Genomic DNA, 16,332 nt, shown 5'->3' with positions numbered 1-16,332 from the left:
TTATTGTTGTTCACAGGATTCACAGCACGCTATAAGATTGGTTATTACTTTTCAACTCTGACAACATGTATAGCTCTTTTCAGTACTGTGAAAGTTAGTCTGTAGAGAAGAATCTTCTGTTGAATGTTAGCTTGAGTTCTTTCTGTTCTATGATTCAAATACATGGTCTCTTCAGCATTCGTGTCTTAACATTGACAAGAGCCTGTGATGTTTAAGGGTCCATGGGACCTCACTGTTGATGATTCCAAAAGAAGGAAAGCATCCTTGGCACTGGGGATTTTATTTGTTTGCCTATGTTATCTAGTAGGGGCATTGTTATTCTGTTGCAGTGTAACTTCATTTTAACTCCTTTTGTGGTAGGTTCTCACATGACTTTTTCAGAATATTCTTAGAATTTAACTATCTCTTCCTTATTTCCTCCTCTACCTTGCTCTCATATCAACCACCCTATTTAATATTTCTTGTTCTATTATTTTCTGGATGGCCACCCGTGTGTTTTTTTTTTAAATATTTATTATTTATATGTAAGTACACTGTAGCTGTCTTCAGACACACCAGTAGAGGGTGTCAGATGTCATTACAGATGGTTGTAAGCCACCATGTGGTTGCTGGGATGTGAACTCAGAACCTTCAGAAGAACAGTCAGTGCTCTTAACCGCTGAGCCATCTCTCCAGCCCCAGGTCACCCATGTTTGCTGAATATATGTTTAGGATTGTTATATCCTGTTGGTGGAGTTTTCTCTTACTGATATGGATGTGAGGAAAGCTGAAGACTTCCTCAGTGCTGGTTGGAGGGAAAACTGGTACAGCCACATGGAAATCGATGTGGGAGTTCTTCCAAAATCTAGAAATAAATCTATCACATAATCCAGTTCTATTACTCTTGGGCACATTCCCCAAGGACTCTGCAGCTTACTATAGAGATACCTTTTCATCCATGTTCATTGATGCTCTGTTCATAATAGTCAAGAACGGAAGCAGCCTAGATTTCCATTAACTGATGAAAAATAATAAAAATATGGTATGCTTGCACAGTGAAATATTACTCTGCTATTAAGAAAAAAAATATACAGTTGTGAAATTCAAAGGCCAGTGGTGGAACTAGAAAGAGTAATCATGAGTGACATAGCCCAGACCCAGAAAGACAAATGGCACATGGTTTCTCTTATTTATGGATGTTAGCTTTGCTATGAGTGTTTCATTTGGAATACCCATAGGAGTCAGAAAGTCAGTAAGGAAGTGTGGGAAAAGCTTTCGAGGGAAAATATATAGAACTAGGTGGTATAAAAAATTAAGAGGATATAATGGAATAGAGAGTATTAATTAGAATTGGGATGAGAGGGCAAATATAAGAGAGAATATAGGTATCAAGTGGAGATATCTAACATTAAAGACCTTTCAAAAAAGTCATATGAAAACCTCCTACTATAGAAGCTTCCTAAAGACAAATGTTGTTTTCCCCATATGTAAAATTTAGGGCTAAAATGACATGGAAATAAAATAGAGGGGTATGAGTTAAAAGAAACAAGGAAAGAGGAAACATGGTTATCAGGTGCCAAAAACGTACTGAAGGTCATTAAAGTATGTTATATACATGCATGCAAATGTCTTAATGAAACCTGTCTTAGTGAACTGTTCCAGTGCTGTGAATAGGCACCATAACTTTTAGGAGAAAGCGTATAACTGGGGGCTTGCTTACAGTTTCAAAGGGTTAGTGCATGATCTTCATGGTAGGGTATGTGGTAGTATGTAGGCAGGCATGGTGCTAGAGCAGTAGCTGAGAGCTTACATTCTGATCAGCAGGCAGGAGGCAAAGCAGAGAGCAAGACGGGGACTTCCCTAGACTTTTGAAACTTAAAAGCCCATCCCCCACACCTTCTCTGACCAGGGGACACCTACTTGCTAACCCCTCCAGAACAGTCCACCAACTGGGAAACAAACATTCAAGTATATATGGGGGCCATTTTTCCCCATTACTTTTACAAGTAATATATGCTGTGAAAAAAATTAAAGGTTCTATTCCCTGAGAGCTGTTCATTAGTTTTCAAGTCTCAAAATGATTAAACATATTGAGTACATATGAGTTTATGCATACTGGGGGCATCTAGATAACTCAGCAGGAACACATGGTAGTGCACAGCTTGCGTCTAAGCACATATATGTAGAGACACCTGACAGAGACAGGCGTGAGAATATAGAGCAAGTGAGGAATTCTGAGAGGAAAGCATGTTCTTTTGTAGTAGTGTACCTGTGAGAAAAAAAATGGTCTGAGAACTGATGAATGAGTGTCCTAATATCTTCTCAGAGAAGAGCTGATTCAGATAACTTCCTCTTCAGTGAACTTGCTTTTCTGCCCATAATCAATATTATACCTAGAGGTTCAGAGATTTCAAGTTCTATCCAGGTCAGGTAGCTTATAACTGTAATCCTAGCTATGTGGGAGGGTAAAGCAGGAGGAGGATTGCAGCTTGAAGGCTACCTGTGGTTATGGAGTGAGTTCCAGGGTCTCACAAACAACACAGGGAGACCCTGCCTCAAAATAATAGAGGTGTTGGGGATATGGCTCAGTGATTAAGAGTACTTAACTAGCATGCTCAAAGTACTAGGTTTGGTCTTAAGTATTGTAGGGTGGTGTGATGATTTGAATATGTTTGGCCCAGGGAGTGGCACTATTAGAAGGTGTGCCCCTGTTGGGAGTAGGTGTGGCCCTGTTGGAATAGGTGTGTCATTGTGGGTGTGGGCTTTAAGACCCTCACCCTATCTGCTGGGAAGTAAGTACTCTGCTAGCAGCCTTCAGATGAAGAACTTTCTCAGCTCTGCCTGTACATGCCTGCCTAGATGCCACCATGCTTCCTGCCTTCGTGATTATGGACTGAACCCCAGAACCTGTAAGCCAGCTCCAATTGAATGCTGTCCTTTATAAGAGTTGCCTTGGTCATGGTGTCTGCTCGCAGCAGTAAAACCCTAACTGAGGTGGGAAAGAGAAATTGAAGTTACTGAAAATCTCTGTGTGTTAGTATAGAAGTGGGCATGGACCTTTGTTAAAGATCAGTGGTTAAGAGCATTGCTGAATGGATACTCTTTCAGAGGACCTCAGTCTGATTCCCAGCACCGACATGGTGGCTAACAGACTGTTGAGCTAATTAACATAATTCACATAATATAGTTATCATTTAATATGTACATGTATGCTGATATGTACATGTATGCTGAAAAACATTTATGATGTACTCTCTTAGGGAATTACATGTGAATAGTACATTATTATTAGAAAATATTTATGATGCCATCATTAGTTTGCCAGAACTTAAGAGAGGCACATTTTGGTTAAGTATCTGGTTTGTGCCATAGCCCATGGATATTTTATAACAATTTTATTTTGTTTGGGGGACCTTTTATAGGAAAATCTACTTAGCTAAAATCCTGATTTCTAGTAAACTGTGTGATTTTTGTGATGATAATGATGACTAGAGAAGGCTCCAAGTTTAATCCAGAGGAAATAAGCATTTGGCACTCAAGTCCCAGAAAGCCTTCTGCTTTGCTCATGATTTCTCTCAAATACACTTGAATTAAAGGACTGCACTGGGATTGAATTTATACTGGAGTAGAATGTTGGTGTAGAGTGTTCAAGACTTTTAAAATGTTCTGGTTTTAAAATAGTTAACAGTTCAGAAACATAATGCGTTAGAATTTTCATCTGCTTTTTTTTTTCAGATGGAATAATATGCCTTAATAAATTTAGTAAATTCCTGGATTTTTTTTTTTTTATTTGAGACAGGGTTTCTCTCTGTATCCCTTGCTGTTCTGGACTTACTCTGTAGACCAGGCTGGACTGGAACTCAGAGATCCACCCAGAACTCTGCTCCTGAGTGCTGGGTTTAAAGGCATGCACCACCTTTCTGATCCTTTCTGATCACCTGTATTCCCTCATGTATCAAATTTTTGTGTAGGATCCAAAGACATTAATATATAAATGTTTTAAGATAAATATAGCTCTCACCCTCGTCAATAAAACTTCTTTTTGCGACAGAGTTGCTTATAGAAAACTACCACCAGGCAAAGAGAACAGCTAGTGTACGGTGTGCAATCCAGCTACAACACCACCTACAATACAGCTCCTGCACCTGAGGCTAGGGAACACTACACAAGAGGGCTGGGAGAGCTAGAGGATAAGGAACTCTGCTGTGAATTTGTATATATTATAAAAGGGACAGGCAAGCTTCATTCATGATACCGCAACAATAATATGGCTACCTAAACAAGACCTGTCTTGTGATTTTGTAGCCGAATACTGGTTAAATACTGTTTTTTTTTTTTGGTTTTGGTTTGTTGTTCTGTATTGCTTTGTTTTTGTTATAAAGAACTAAGTTTAATTGTAATAGCCCTGGAGGCTGGGTGGTTAAACATGAAGGTGCCAGCAGATGTTGGTATCTTATAAGGACTTACTTCTGGGTTCATGGAAAGCTATGTTCTCTTTGTATTCTGACATAAGAAATGAGACAAGAGATCCCACTGTGGTGTTTTTCTGTAAGGGAACTAATTTCACTTATGAGGCTTCCACTTTTGTAGCCTTACCACATTCACAGACATCCCTCTAAATACTATCACTTTGAAGATTAGGAGTTCAATATGTGAATTGAGGAGAGAAATATGCAATATTCAGTATATAACAACTTTTGCTTTGGTTTTTGTTTTTGAGACAGGGTCTCTCTATGTAGCCCTGCCTGTCCTGGAATTTACTCTATAGACCAGGCTGGCCTCAGACTCAGAGATATTCCCACCTCCCTGTCCAAAGTGCTAGAATTAAAGATGTGCATCACCACTATTTGGCTACAACTTCTTGCCTTAAAGAAGTTACTTCCCCTTTCACAGAACAGTTTACCTACCTGATAGGTCTATTGTGTGTTTAAAAGTTAGTCATATATGAGAACCACTTATTATAGTACCTGGCACCTACTGCTCTGTGTAAATAGTTGTCATTGTCATGATGTACTATTATGTGCCATAGGAAGCCAGCTCCTGAATTCTGTTACTCCATCAGTGGCTTGGAAAGTCAGATACATCTTGAGAACTCTGAAATAGTAAGTAGTATCTTCTTTTTTAAATTTTATTCTCAAAATACATTTCTTTTATTTCTTTTTGTTAGTTCTCTGACATTTTTATACAATGTATTTCAGTCATATTGACCTCCTCCCCAATTTCCCTCAGATCCATACTTCCCTTTGCTATGTACCCAATTTTGTGGGTTTGCACCCATCAAGTCTAATTTCTAATGTCCATATATTCATGGATGTGTGGTCTCTAACTGAATTGTGGTCAACCTAGCAGGGGCAATATTCTTGAAGAAATCTGACTCTGCTTCTCCTAATGGCTATCAGTTGCCTCAACTAGGGGTGGGACTTCATGTCTCTCTTCCCTCTCCAGTCTGAGATTTAGGCTAGCTTGTGCTTACATGGGGCTTATGTATACTGTCCCAATCACTGTGAATTCATATGTACAGCTGCTCTGTTGCATTTGGAAAACAGCTTGATATCTCCATGTTCTGTGACTGTGTCTTTTCAGCAGTAGTATGTTATTCTCAAATATATTAATATAGTACCTGGCTTTGTATAAAAACTTCAAAGAACTAATAAAAACAAGTAAAATAAATGTATTTTAAGAATCATTTAGAATTCAGTTATAAAGGTTATATATGTACATGAGACCTACAGTAACTGAACTGAGCCCATGCTATTTATTGTGAAGGAGTTTTTAATGTACCTTGGGTTTTTTGTTTTTTTTTTTTTTTACTCTATATGTATTTATTTGTTGTGTGTATTTCTATCTCAGATTTGATTTCTGTATAGTAAATGTAGTGCTCAGAGGTTCATAGATGGATGGAGTAAGAGAAAGATTTAGAAATTCTTAAATGAGAAGATGTAGAGTAACTTGACCATGCTTCATTGTTGTAGGACACAGGGTAGTTTTCTTTCGTCTTTAAGGGCTATTGTCATCAGAGCCCTAGGATCAAAATGTATTTGCGATAGTTCGAAGAATTTTTTGTATGAAGGAAATAGGAAATCAGAGACCAGTTTACTTCCCACAGAGCCTTCTTCCCTCTAGCCAGAGTCCTTCACCAAAAGGGTTTCTGTTGTTGAAGGGCGAAGCGGGGGAGGATTGTAGGCCACCTGAGAAGGCCTGGTTACCTCATTTAACATCTTACCTTGGCTCTGTGTGATGTAGTGTCTACATAATTTTCATCCATATTTTTCAACCATACCAATATTATCAGTAGTATTGACAACATCTTTTTAAGTGGTCAGATGGTATTCTGTCAGTCTTGTATCAAATGCAAATAAGCTCATCTTTGAAAACTTCACATTTAATGAACTGGTAATCTACAATCTAAGGGAAACAATATACTTTCAATGCAAATACAGCTTTGTGTTTTTTAAGTCTTCCTATCTCTACTTTATTTTCAGCCTCCCTTCATCTTAAGAGAGAGCACATTCCTGGGTCACTACAGGACCCGGCACTGCATAAGGCATTTCTGTGTCCTGATGTTTAGATGTAGGCCTGAGAGGAGAAAATCCTTCCCCAGTTTATGTAGCCTTTACCTAGTCTCTCCATTTTCAATGTCACCCTGTTGTATGATATGTATTAGTAGCGCCAGAAAAATACCTTTGTTCATCCCTGCCTGCCTGTACCTACTATCTACATCTAGCTGCCCATGCTGTTTTGTTAAAGCCAGACCAAAAGAATCTCCTCTAATAAGTGAGGGTTAGTGTGTGACCTTTCTCAAGGATCCTCACTGGGTTCTGAGTAGTGTGAGCATAGCTCCAGCCGCACTGGAGGAAAGCCTTCCATTTAGCCCACTCATGTGTAAGGTTTCTTGCTCCAGTCTGTGAAAGGGAGAAAATCCAGCAGCATGAAAGGGGAAAGGAAGAAAAGAGAGGAATGGAAGAGGAGACAAAAGGAAGGGAAGTTTCCCAAAAAAGGAAAAGCAAATGTCTTAGGGAGAGGGTGGAACTGTCTTGTCTGGGATGTCTCTTGTTTGTGACTAGCTGAGTCTTTCAGTACTCACGTGGCTATAATTCTCTCACTTTGCCCCGAGCATTTGGTTCTCCTAACTTAAACCTTCCTTCTCCAAGGACAGAGCAGCAGAATTGTGATGGACCTTGTCACGCATTTCTGCCTAAGTTAGCTTTTCAGACGCAGTTTAGTAGGAGGATTATTAGAGAAGAACCACATGCCTCATGTTGGCATATTTTAGAGTTCACTACAGACCTGCTGTTCCAGTATCCTGCTGATAGCTTTTAATAGTGCAAAAGTACCTACATAATCTTGAGGTGCATTTAGAAAACATCAAAAAGCAGGCAGTGCTTAGTAAATGTGGTTTTATTAGGTGAAGAAAATGACCTGTGTAATACCTTGAAGTATCATTTCTAATGAGCACTGAGCGGGAACTAGGAGAAATATTTTTAGAGGTGTGGTCTTGTGTTTTGTTTGTTTTGACAGTGTTTACTCTGACCTGGGCTGGCCTCACACTTACTTTGTACATTTTATACAAGGCTGGCCTTGAACTGCTGGTCCTCCTCCTATATCTAAAGTTCTGAGATTGGTCCTATACTACCTCCACTCTGCCCAGTTTACTCCACCCAATTTACTCCGCCCAGTTTACGAGAAGTATCGGGATGTGTGCTTTTATTATGCAATCTTTGTACTTAGGCAATATTCAATAGACAGTTATATCCTGAGTAAAAAGTTGATAATTTTTATTACTGTTAAGATTGTCAGCTAAAGTGTTGATAATGTCACAAAGGTTTATGGCTGTCTGGCAGGAAATTAATACTATTGGTTATATACTGTACTCTGTGATATGGGCTATGGGCCAGATGAGGGGAAAAAACCCTCAGTTATGGTTTGTCAATCTTTTGAAAAGGTAGGACTCATATACAAAAAAAGGGGGGGGACAAAATATGAAAAGGTTATACATGGAAGTAAACATACTAAATGAAAAAGTTGGCAATTGAAAGATTGAAATCTGAGTTTAAAATCTGGTTCTACTATTTAGTAGCTGCATTCTTTGGGCCAAGTGAATTCATCATAATGATTAGTAAGATTTATGATGTGCTATTGGATTCCATTTGCTAGCATTTTGTTGAAAATTATAATGTCTTTTTTCAATGTCAATATTATTGTATATCTTTTGTTGTTATGTCTTTATCTGGTTTTGGTATCTAGGTAAGGCTAGCTTCAGATTAACTTGAAATGGATTAAATATCTAAACATATGAGCTAAATATATGAAAGAAACCTTTGAGAACATTTATATTTGTGTAGTCAATAGTGTTTTGGTTTTTTTTGTTTTTTTACATAACCCCCAAAGGAAACAATAGCTAGAACAGACAAATAATATCTACCAAGCTGGGGGGCGGGGACCTGCTCAGCAAAGGAAATAATTGAATGAGAAGAACCTATAGAATAAAAAATATTTGATATTTGTCTATATGATAAATATTAATGCTATCCAGTATAAAGGTCTTGGAAAAGCTAGTAAGAATACCCAATAATTAAACTTTAAAAGGGCAAAATAGGCTAGAGAGATGGCTCAGTTATTAAGTGCACTGCCTACTATTTCAGTGGATTCATCCTTGATTCCTAGCACCCATATGGTGGTTCACAACAATCTAACTCCAGTTCCATGGGATCTGCATGCAGGGGGCACCAGACATGCATATGGTGCACAGACATTCATTTAGGCAAAACACCTATGAACATAAAGTATTTTCTTTTGCTGTAAATAGAAGCTTATTTGGTAAGCTAGACTTATCTATTGGTGGAAGAGTAAGATTTAGAATGTAGGAAGAAATTATGCTGGTCTAGCAAAGTGGTTGTAAATGGACAAAGTCTTTGAATAGGTCCTCCTCAAAAGAAGAGATACAATGGCCATGAGGCATGTGGAAACATGTCACAATGACATCATTAGTCATCAGGAAAGTAAAAATCAATAATGAGATTAAAAATAAAATAAAAAGCAAATTATAGCCGGGCGTGGTGGCGCACGCCTTTAATCCCAGCAGAGGCAGATTAAAGGGAGGCAGAGGCAGTCGGATTTCTGAGTTCGAGGCCAGCCTGGTCTACAAAGTGAGTTCCAGGACAGCCAGGGCTACACAGAGAAACCCTGTCTTGAAAAAACAAAAAAAAAAAAAGCAAATTATGGTAAGAGTATGGAAGAAAGAACTCTGATGCAGTGTTGATGGGAATGTAAATGACTATAACCATGTGGAAGATCAGTATGGAAGTTCCTAAAAGAAACCAAAAAAGTAAATATACGAAATGATTAAAGAAGCCCTCTTCTAGGTATACACACAAAGGAATTGAAATCAACTTAACAGAGAGATAATTCAATACCCATGTCTATATAAAGAAAATATGGTATGTGTGTGTTTAATGGGCATTATTCATCCTTAAAGAAAAATGAAATACTACTTAATGGTACATTTTGAAAGTCATTTTTCAGTCCCTCATTTCATTTGTTTCCCTGTATTCCCCTCCCTTCTTTACTTTTTTTCCTTTGGTGGCTATCATTCTTCCCATCTACCTGAATTCTCATCTTCTAACCCAGAAGCCACATATATTTGATAAGTGAGTAAGTCTATGGGAACCAAGAAGCTATGTATGAGTGTACCTGCTTCCCTGACGTCTCAGTGTCTTAAGAGGCATCTTGTTTTTTTTAACATGTACTGTTTTTATTTCTTAAACTTTCTTGTCAAGTGTATTTGGCAGAGAACCAGTACAATCACATTAATTTACAAAAAGAGTCACAAATCATGGTTAGTCATGACCTAAAATTGGTGATAACTAGAAACAAACTCTGGCTTCTTTAATGCTATAATCCCTCTATAACTATCACACTAAAGCAAGGAATTTGGGAAGAGGCCAGTACTGAGACTATAAGAAGAAATTTTGCTAAGTTGGCGATGGTAGGCCAGGCTTGAAATCACAGCTGAGGCAGAGGATCACCATGAGTTTGAAGCCAAACTGAGCTATATAATGGCACTGAGGATAGTCTGGGGCTACGGTGTAAAACCCTTTGTCAAAAACAAATTGGCCAGCAAGATGGTTTAGGAGATGAAGGCACTTGCTACCTAGGCTGATGCCCCACATTTAATCCCTAAGACTCACCTGGTGGAAGGCAAGAGCTGACTCCTATAAATTGTTCCCTGACTTATACACACACTGATCCCCACACATGTACCTTCCCCCATGCACTCCTACACACACACACACACACACACACACAAAATGCAGTAAAAAAAAAAAGCAAACAGAACAGAACGTTGTCTAAAGGAAGGGGATGGCAAAGAGGCTTGTCGTTAGTAATAGAGTATGAAGTCTCACTCATATTTTCCAAAGATAAGAATCCCTACCATTTGTTCATTGAGACATCTAATATGCCTAAGGTATCTTTTTACATATTAGGAGAATAAATATATGTTGGATAAGTTAGCTGAGGCTATACAACCTAAGCCCAGGCAACTCCAGTGCCTTCTCTTAACCACTAGATTATACTAGTTTTCTACCGGAAGAATATAAATTATTCATCAATTTTATGTCATATGATACATAGTGCTTTTCACACCTGCCTCCATAAGTCGTAGAACGCTGTGGTGTCTACAGGGAGAGGTCAGACTTTTCTTCATCACCAGTAAGGTATTTCCCTGGAGCAATCACAGCATAAAAAAAGCCCCTGTGGGCTCAGCTTAGCCAGATTCATGGACAGTGTAGTCATTCTGACTGAGGAAAGGTGACAAGATCAGGGTTTGTGCATTTTTTTTTTTTTTTTTTTTTTTTTTTAGTCTTGGCTGTTACTGAATATAGAGAAAATGATTCTTTTGTTTGATTTAACTGCAGTGTTTAGTGGCTAGTTTTTCTCACTGGCCCCTTTAGAGTCAGAGAACTCTTGTTAATGAAGATTAAATCAGTGGAAGTTCAACTGTGTAGTTTGTTCATAGGTAGAAATACACTACAGCATCTCTTTAAGAAGTTTCTTTTTTGTTTTTGTTTTGTTTAATATATTCTTTTATATATTACATTCCTACCATAGTTTTTTCTCCCTCCCTCTAACACGTACCCCTCCATCTCCCCTACCTGTTCCCTCCCTACCCACTTCTCCATTTCCCTTCAGAAAAGGGCAGGGGTCCCAGGGATATCAACCAAGCATGGATTATCAAGTTGCAATAAGGTTAGGCACCTCCTCACATATTAAGGCTGGACAAGGCAACCCAATAGGAAGACAAGGGTCCCAAAAGTAGGCAAAAGTATCAGAAACAGCCCCAACTCCTTCTATTAAGAGCCCCACAAGAACACCAAGCTACACAACTTTAACATAGATGCAGAGAACCTAGGTTAGACCCAATCAGATTGCCTGATTGTTCAGTCTCTGTGAGCCCCTATGATCCCTGCTTAGTTGAATCTGTAGACCATGTTCTCCTGGTGTCATTAATTTCTCTGGTTCCTCAATTGTTCCTCTCCATCTTCAGGTTTTCCAAAGCTCTTGCTAATATTTGTGTTTCATGTTATGCACTCACTGATAAGTGACTATTAGCCCAAAAGTTTGGAATACCCAAGATTCAATTCACAGACCATATGAAGCCCAAGAAGGAAGACCAAAGTGGATGCTTCAGTACTTCTCAGAAGGGGGAACAAAATGCTCACCGGAGGAAATACAGAGACAAAGTGTGGAACAAAGACTGAAGGAAAGGCCATCCAGAGACTGTCTGACCTGGGGATCTATCCCATATACAGCCACCAAACCCAGATACTTTTGTGGATGCCAGGAAGTGCTTGCTGATAGGAGCATAGTATAGCTGTTTCCTGAGAGGCTTTGCCAGAGCCTGACAAATATAGAGGCAGACACTCGCAGCCAACCATGAAACTGAGCATGGGGGTCCCAGATGGAGGAGTTGGAGAAGGAACTGAAGGAGCTGAGGGGGTTTGCAGCCCCATGGAGGGAGCAACAGTGTCAACCGGCCAGACACCCCTCCTCTGGAGCTCCTGAGGATTGGACCACCAACCAAAGAGTACACATAGAGGGACCCATGGCTCTGGCTGCATATGTGGCAGAGGATGGCCTTGTTAGACATCAGTGGGAGGAGAGGCCCTTAGGCCTGAGGGTGCTCGATGCCCCAGTGTAGGGGAATGCCAGGGAGGGAAGATGGGAGTGGGTGGGTGGGTGGGGGAGCACCGTCACAGAAGCAGGTGGAGGGGGGATGGGATAGGGGGTTTCTGAAGGAGAGACCTGGAAAGGGGAAAACAATTGAAATGTAAATGAAGAAAATAGCCAATAAAAAAAGAAAAGAAAAAATGTTTGTGTATCATCTCTACATCAGTTAACATCAGATATAGGAGCCTCTGATGGCAGTTGGGTTATGCACTGGCCTACGAATTTAGCAGAATATCATTAGGAATCATCTTATTTTTTGACCTGTTTGTTTGTTTTTCGAGACAGGGTTTCTCTCTATAGCCCTGACTGTCCTGGAACTCACTTTGTAGACCAGGCTGGCCTCGAACTCAGAAATCTGCCTGTCTCTGCCTCCTGAGTGCTGGGATTAAAGGCATGTGCCACCATGCCTGGCTATTTTTTGACCTTTATTTTTAGTATGAAGTGGGTTTTAGTCTAGCAGTCAAGTGAGCAGACTACTGCTGAAAGATCTCTGACATCACAGTCGGCTAAGCACAGCTCCTTTCATGCCTCCGTACGCTAGTATGGATGGATATGATGGTAACTTTTTTCTTCTTTTGATTTTTTTTTGAGGTAGGGTCGCACTGTGTAGCCCTGGCTCTCCTGGAACCGTCTCTGTAGACCAGGCTGTCCTTGAACTTCCAGAGATTTACCTGTCTCCCCCAAGTGCTGGGATTAAAAGTATAAGCCGCTACCCACCGCCCAGCTGATAATAACTTTTTTTTTTGCCCACAATTATAAGAAGTATAAAGTATGAGAGGCAATGCATTTTAAATTAGAACGTGAGACCCAGCAACATCTTGCTCATTCACGAATCACTATAGTGTAGAGATCTCATGCAAATCTTTCTCATTTCCCTGAAAAAAATCCTCACTAATATCTTTCATAGACTATTAGCCATCTTTGTTTGTGTGTGTGTGTGTGGGGGGGGGTTATGCACACCTTTTCATCTTATAATTGTCTGAGTACTGGAATAAAATATCTCAAACGACAGTGACAAGTAAAGAGGATGGTTCTGTGTATTGCAGGCTACATGTAACAATCCTCTCCATGTATGTTGCTAGGAGTCAACCCTAAGGCTCTTGCACTTGCTAAGCAGGTAGTCTGCCACAGAGCTGCAGCTCTAGTCTGTAAGGATTTTAAAAGCAGTAATGGATTTTGTTAACTTTGTAATGCATGATACTCCAAGAGATATTTTATATATTTTATGTGTGTGAACAGATGCAGAGACTAAAATATGTATATGTATAGGTATATGTATATATGTATGTATGTATATATGTATATACACACATATATACACACACATGTGCAAGCAAACTTCTGTTTGTAGGAAATAAATGAGAACTGTGTTTACTCATTCATTTAACTTGTTCTGTGTTTAGCTTGGCTGAAGCACAGAATTCAAGATGCCATGCTTAGCACCAACCTACTCTTAGACTTCTCCTTACCAGTAAACTGCAGTGTATTTTTGTATACCCACACATCAGAGTGATCACAGTCATCTTTGTATAAGAGATAGAACAAACAAGATTATCTCTATACATAATACAACAAGTCCTAAATCAAATCCCTTCTCACCACCATTAAGCTTTACTAGCTGGTCCAATGGGTCATTTTCCCTCCCCTACAGAATTATAGCGGTCTCTTAACTAGCCGCAACTCTTCTCTCTTTGTGGCTCTATTACACCTGAATGGTAGCATATTGCTTTTCCTCACAAATTTGTTTTCCTGTCTGACTCCAACTGAAAGTCAATATGCTTGCCATGGTATGCAACAATCTTCAGGTTTGCTCCCTTCTGATACCATCTTCTACCTTTAGCCCATTCACTCACTCTATTCAACCCACTGGACCTGGCATTCTTTATGTGTGAATCCTTTTCTAACAGCCATATGCATTCATTTTTCCTGTGTTTGCCACTGCAGAGGGGTCTGTTTAATAGCCAAGTAATGTCTCAAGCATTCCTCATCAGACATTCTTACTTTCTTTGGCATATTATTTTCCATTTTCTTTGATTACAATGAAACCTATAGGGAATTTTATTATTTGCAATTATGCTGGTTCTGAAAAAGGTTTAAGACAAATCATAAGACAAATCATGAACTTTCTCTTGAAGAGTTCAAAAACTAAGATGAAGACTTATTGGTAATCTTATTGCATTGTGTATATACATTAAAACCTCACAGTATAGATTATAAATATGCACAGTTTTGGCATTTATACCCTATTAAATTTGGGGACAAGTAATTACTTCATAAAACCATGAGAAAGTAAACCATAAACTCTTCCACGTAAAACTGTGTTGGTACTCTGTGGGAGAAAGATGATGCCTCAAAAGAAATCATATAAGAATACAGTGGCTGCAGATGGTCCTGTGGGTTAGTGTTTCCTGTGCAACAGTGAAGATCTGAGTTCAAATTCTAATCATCCACATGAAAAGCCAACCCCAGTGCTTTGGGGGAGCAGAGACAAGAGGAGCTTGCTGCTGCCAGATTTAGTAAGAGACTAGGTCTTGGGGAAATAAGGCAGTGTAGCTAAGAAAACCCAGCATCTTCCTCAGGCCCCACATACATAATACACTAATTAAAAAAAATAATTATAAGTCTTAATGCCAGTTTTGCATATGCTGTGGGGTTTTTAAAGAGGGAGCTTGATGATATAAGCCATGGAAGGCTTTATGAGCAGGGAAATATGTGACCTACAGTTGGAGCCAAATCTTCAGTGATTAACAGGAGAGAAAGTTGGTGTGTTGAGTGGTATATTGACAAGATGTTCACATTGAGAGGAGAGCAAATAGAATAATATTGAAATGTAAAAGGATAAGTTTGAAAGTTGAGAGACATTCCTGGGACTATATAATATGCAGCACACATGGTGGGAAGGAGGAATTCTTTTGCTCACTTTCTTCAAGGGTAAAATTATCTTCCTTCTGCTGCATCATATTAAAGTGAATACTAAGTGAGTGGAGCTGCCTCAGGCTTGTGAGGATGAGATGGACTAGTATAGGTAAAATCTTTGTTCATATTCCTGTGTAATTAGGGATGATGATACATTGATGCAATCATGTCTCTTTGGACACCTATAGCTGGATCTCTGGATAAGACATTACTGAGAGAAAAGTATCCACATTTTAAGTATTTTAAAATAGTGCTGAAATTGCATCCAGGGCTTTACCCATGCTTTATAAGGACTCAAGCACTGAGCTTGACATCCAGAGCATGTTTTAATTTTTTTTCATTTATTTATTTATTTTTTTTAATATTTTTATTACGTATTTTCCTCAATTACATTTCCAATGCTATCCCAAAAGTCCCCCATAGCGCCCCCCAATTCCCTACCCACCCATTCCCATTCTTTTGGCCCTGGCATTCCCCTATATTGGGGCATATAAAGTTTGCAAGTCCAATGGGCCTCTCTTTCCATTGATGGCCGACTAGGCCATCTTTCGATACATATGCAGCTAGAGACAAGAGCTCCGGGGTTCTGGTTAGTACATCATGTTGTTCCAACAATAGGGTTGCAGATCCCTTTAGCTCCTTGGGTACTTTCTCTAGCTTCTCTATTGGGAGCCCTGTGATACATCCAATAGCTGACTGTGAACATCCACTCCTGTGTTTGCTAGGCCCCGGCATCGTCTCACAAGAGACAGCTATATTTGGGTCCTTTCAGCAAAATCTTGCTAGTGTATGCAATGGTGTCAGCGTTTAGAAGCTGATTATGGGATGGATCGCTGGATACGGCAGTCTCTAAATGGTCCATCCTTTCATCACAGCTACGAACTTTGTCTCTGTAACTCCTTCCCTGGGTGTTTTGTTCCCAATTCTAAGAAGGTGCACAGTGTCCACACTTTGGTCTTCATTCTTCTTGAGTTTCATGCGTTTAGCAAATTGTATCTTATATCTTGGGTATCCTAAGTTTTGGGCTAATATCCACTTATCAGTGAATACATATTGTGTGAGTTCTTTTGTGATTGTGTTACTTCACTCAAGATGATGCCCTCCAGGTCCATCCATTTGGCTAGGAATTTCATAAATTCATTCTTTTTAATAGCTGAGTAGTACTCCATTGTGTAAATGTACCATAATTTCTGTATCCATTCCTCTGTT

The 16,332-nt window shown here is 39.3% G+C and overlaps 1 protein-coding gene across 4 annotated transcripts in view; it reads left to right on the top strand.

Annotated features, from left to right (window-relative positions):
* Positions 1-16,332, top strand: part of Klf8 (KLF transcription factor 8) — a 174,830-nt gene that overhangs the window by 75,389 nt on the left and 83,109 nt on the right. Inside the window, exon 1 of one of the 4 annotated variants that reach the window (XM_085837947.1) lies at positions 5,009-5,081. The exons of the other annotated variants lie outside the window; for them this stretch is intronic. The gene's annotated coding sequence lies outside the window, so the exon portion shown is untranslated. Of the gene's footprint in view, positions 1-5,008; positions 5,082-16,332 lie in introns of those variants that run through there. 4 annotated transcript variants of the gene reach the window in all.

This window comes from Mus caroli, unplaced genomic scaffold, assembly GCF_978045245.1.
Source record: "Mus caroli unplaced genomic scaffold, Mus_caroli_1 scaffold_5, whole genome shotgun sequence".
Taxonomy (NCBI): Eukaryota; Metazoa; Chordata; class Mammalia; order Rodentia; family Muridae; genus Mus; species Mus caroli.
Note: the sequence above shows the minus strand (reverse complement) of the source record. Positions and strands in the feature narration are given on the sequence as shown.